This window comes from Corvus brachyrhynchos, unplaced genomic scaffold (assembly GCF_000691975.1).
Source record: "Corvus brachyrhynchos isolate BGI_N302 unplaced genomic scaffold, ASM69197v1 scaffold158, whole genome shotgun sequence".
Taxonomy (NCBI): domain Eukaryota; kingdom Metazoa; phylum Chordata; class Aves; order Passeriformes; family Corvidae; genus Corvus; species Corvus brachyrhynchos.
The window spans coordinates 255644-260121 of record NW_008239756.1 but is presented as its reverse complement, the minus strand read 5'-3'; the positions used below and the strand labels follow the sequence as shown (position 1 = coordinate 260121).

The 4478-nt window shown below is 55.0% G+C and overlaps 1 long non-coding RNA gene across 1 annotated transcript in view; it reads right to left on the bottom strand.

Moving 5' to 3' along the window:
- Window positions 1-211: 211 nt before the first annotated feature.
- Window positions 212-4478, bottom strand: part of LOC108448705 — an 8473-nt gene continuing 4206 nt past the window's right edge. The window contains exon 2 of the long non-coding RNA XR_001864685.1: window positions 212-2147. This is a non-coding gene — a long non-coding RNA (uncharacterized LOC108448705). The remainder of the gene's footprint in view (window positions 2148-4478) is intronic.

Genomic DNA, 4478 nt, shown 5'->3' with positions numbered 1-4478 from the left:
TCACCTGGCCGTGTCCAGCTGCTCTGGGACAGCACTGCAGGACCCCGTCCTGCTCCACAACCCTCAGGAGGCAGCAGTTGTCCTGCCAAAAACCCCAGTAGCTGCTAAACAAACAACTTAATGCAAAGCAGCCTCGGTGGAGAAGGAGCGAACGTGCCCAAGGAAGCGTCGAAGCCATTACGGAGCCGCAGCAAAGCAGCACAGCCTGGTACAATTTGCATCTTTTGTTTTAATTAACGTTCTGCTAATGACTTGTGTAACATGGCTGGTGATAGGCAGCTTCCATCTATCCCCTGGTGTTTGCTCAGAGCCCAGAATGTCAGCCTGCCTGGTTGTCACGGTGGGACTGTTGGGGTTGTCCTGACTCGACGATCCCTGTGGGATCCAGGGAATATTCCATGATCCCCACACCTCACCCTGCTGTCTCTAACTGGGTTGGGATCAGCACCAAAATCACGAAATCCAGAGTGTAACTGGGAGCCTCTGGCTCGTGGAGGAGGTTTGGGAGTTGCTTCTGTTTGGCTTGGCTGCCTCTCCTTGACCAGTCAAGCCACCCTTGATCCACTCGGATTTAAAGCGTCTCCACGCTGGATGTTTGCAGGCTGATCCTGGAGATTCCCCTTCGCTCTTCCCGTGTTTTGTGCTCTCAGCCTGGGCACCGGACACCGTGCAGTGACACCTCAGGCACGTTCCTTGTGTGACATCCTGAAAAAGCCCCAGACAGCCCCGGATTCCCGTGGCCCTAACACAGGGAGGGATGTGCTGCAGGCTGGGGGGACTCCCAACACACGGGATGTGAGGGGGCTGAGACACAGGATCCGGAGGGGATGTTGTGAACCGCTGGGATGGAGTGAGAAATTGGAACCAGGCGGGAAATCCATGGTACGGAATGTCACACACGAAATCCACGAGGAACAAGTGTCCGTAAACACCGAGGGGGAAAGTCTAAGCAATTAAGTCATTGGAAATGTCAAATAGCCCATGGACCCCACATTCGGACATGACAGATGAACAAAAACATAGACATTAAAAATTCCTGAAAACTAACAAAGGAACTATGATTAATTTCCCTCTGTTCCAGGGCAATCGCATTATATACACACAAAGGAGTCATAAAAATTCCGGGATGACGGAACAAAATCCTTCCAGAGCTCCACAGATAAAATACAACCATGCTGGAGGGAGCTGGGAAGGTCCAGGGAAGGAACACGCCTGGGGCTGGCTCCCACATATCCCTTCGGATAAAAGACCTTTCCCAGAGGATGCAGCTACGAGGTGACACCTGCTGAAAGTGCTGCTGGACACGGATGTTGTGTCCCAGCTGGAGATGGGACAAATCCTTCTTGGTGACAGCAGAAGGTCCCTGCAAAGAGCCACACGTGGGATGAGCTGGGCTTTGTGAAATCCCAAGGAATTTGGGATGGGGATGCATCAGCAGTGGCACAAACAAGGATGGTACAAGGATGGTGCAAGGATGGGCAGGAGGGAGGCAGGGAAAGGAAAGGGGTCAACATCCTTCTCTGCCACGGCCAATTTCAAACCCCTGTTGAGTCCCAAGTGCCGGAACTGAGCGTTTAGGAACGAGAGAAAATGAAGGGATAAAGTCAAATCGTTGCAGTCCAAGAGGCAGGCGGCTTCCTTCAGTTCAGAGGAAGATATTCCAAACCAAAACCACAAAGAAAATATCATTAGAAGAGGCCGCAGTGCTGCTCGGTGACTTGTTCATTGGCTTTTTGTGGGATGTTTTTCATCAAATCCGGCTGTGGAGTCTGCAAAATTAATTAAGGAGGGGGCTGAGCGGTGCCAGGGACTGAGGGGGGTTTAGGGGCTGCCCCTGTACAAGCAGAAAAATCCCGTGAGAGCGGCAAATCCCCAGCCCAGGTCCGCAGGGATGGTCCCCTGGGACAGGCAGCAACCCGGGACCGGGGTCCCAGCATCCCGACATCCCAACATCTCCAGGAATGCTGCATCCTGAGCGATCCCATCCTCGCTGGAGGCTGCAGCCTGGCCCGAGGCTGCTCATAATTCACTGCCCTCTGCTCGGCAGCCCCGAGCGGTGACCCGGCCATGGGGACGTCATTCCCACATCCTAATGGGCCGTGAAACTCCCGCACGCTCGGGACACGAGGAGTCCGGGCTGCGAAAAGCTGGAGGGGAAAAAAAAATACAGAGTGGGGATTGTGGCAAAAAGGTGCGAAATACCAAAAAAAGGGAAGAGAGGCGTGAGACGGGGACGGGCGCGGGGACGGCGGAGGCCCCGGGCTGTCCCCGCGTCCCCGCCTGGCCCTGGCAGGTGACGGCTGCAGCCCTGCCTCGCTCTTTCCCCATTCCAAAGCCCGGTTTTCCAGCCAGGAGAGGTGTGCCGGGCGAGAGCCATGGCAACTCTTACACAGAGCGTCAACAAAAATCAGCTAAATAATGACTTTCTCCTTGAAATCCCCGGGGGGTGGGGGAGGCTCTGGGCCCGCTCTGCCGGCCATAAAAAAAGGCTTTAAAATTTTTCAGTGGATGCTGAAGAGGAGCTAAGGGGAGCCCCTGCTCCAGCTCAGCCACATCCCAGCCTGCGGGAGCAAGGGGTGGGCACGGATATCCGGGACAGCACAAATCCATGGATGCCCCATTCCCTGCCCTTGACCGCCTCATCCCCTCTGCACCAGCCTAAAAACAGCTGGATCTTGGAATCCGGCCTGGATAGGTGGGAGAGGGACACCTTGGATTAAATCTATTTTTTTTTTTTTCTGTTTGGCGTACATCTTGAAAAAAATATTTTATTTTAAACCCAAATCAAATGGTTTCCAAAAAACTTTTTTTTTTCTTTTCCCTTTGATAATGGAAAAATTCAGCTCGGAGGCAGCTTTGTGAGCTGGATGGGAAATTCTCCTGTGGGGAACTGTCCTCCACCTTCCTCCCAGCAAAGACAACCCTCCCGCCTCGCCACTCAGCAGGGACTCAATTACACAGATGAGGCTGACCCAGCTAAAAGAAGAGTTTGACACGAAATTGGGAACCTGCCAAAAAATTCCTAATTGAAAGTGGTTCCTGCCGTGGGGTCTGCGCCCGGTGACCCCTCCTCTGTCACCGTGAGTTACGAGCACGCTCCGGTTCGAAATGAGCAGAGGAAATCTCATCCTGTTTATATGATTCCCTTTTCCTCCTGCCTGGGCTGAGCCCTGGGCACGTTCTGGGGTGCAGGAGAGCGGCGGCTCTGCCTTTTTCCAGACCCATCTCTTTCCTCGGGGCGACACGCTGAATTATGAACAGATTAAAAGTTCAAGCTCTAATAAACCGAGTCCCCAAAAGCAAATTTAGGCAGAGGAACAGATGGGATTTCCAGAATAGTGGATGTGTCCTGCACTTTCTCCCTGTGTCCTGGTCCTGACGGGATGTTCGGAAGGGATGGGGATACGGAGATTTTGGGGGACAAGAACCACGGGGGGGCTGAGAGGAGTGAGGCAAGAAGAGAAGCTGCCACATCGTGGGATCTGTCTCAAGCTTGTCCCACACACCTGGACTTCTCCCACTTCCACCGCAGCTTGGCCATCGGGCGGGCCCCAGAATCCCGGGGATTTTGCCCAGGGCTGTGCTCCGGAGCTGTAACAGCCACTGTACAGCATCCTGCCTGCTGCCGGGATATCTCCACAGGGCCGTTTCACACCTCCTCGGGCGCGAAGGTCACGCACCAGATGTTCCCCATCAGCAGCAGATCCAAGGACATTTTACACCGGATTTCGGCAGTCAAATTGCCTTCATTTTCTCAGAGGCAAGTGATCCTTGTTCTTGGAGCAGCGTTTGGCTGGGGAAGGGCTGAGTGCTGATGCAGGAGGAGTGGGATCCATGGGACACAGAGCAGAGCCTGCCTTCCTGAGGTCTTTTCCAAAATAGCTGCTGGCAGCCAGAGGTGTCTGGCTCTGGGAAGAGCGCTGACCCCCAGGACACCGCGCTGACCCCTGGATGCCCAAACTCCTTCAACTGCCCACTCTGGCAGAGCAGGGATGTTCAGAGGGTCAGCTGAGCTCTCCTGATCCCACAAGAAATATCCCAGCCGCACGTGGGCTCCTCCTGGGCGTCTCCCACCAGGAACAGTCCTTGTTCTGCCACCCCAACCACGGGGACCCCCAGGGATCGGCTCTTCCAGCTTCATCCGTCCCCGTGCAAAGCAGAGGAGAGAGGATGGGTCTGTGACCCACAGGCACATCCAGGGGAGAAGAATTTTCGGTAATATCCTTGGGAATTGATGTCATTCCTCCTGGCAAAGCGGGATGGGAGGACTCACCTGCCCCTGGGGGCTGGGGAGGGCTCAGCCCAGGAGCTCTGCCCACTCCTCCCTCTCCGTCACATTCCAGCCAGGTAAAATCCTTTCAAAAGCTGAGCTCCGAGCGGGGCTAGCCCACACCATGGAGCCATCCCGTGACTCCAGCTGAAGGTTTGCAGCTGGAGCTGCCGGCACAGTCCGGCTTCCGACCCTGCCGCCAGGGGAG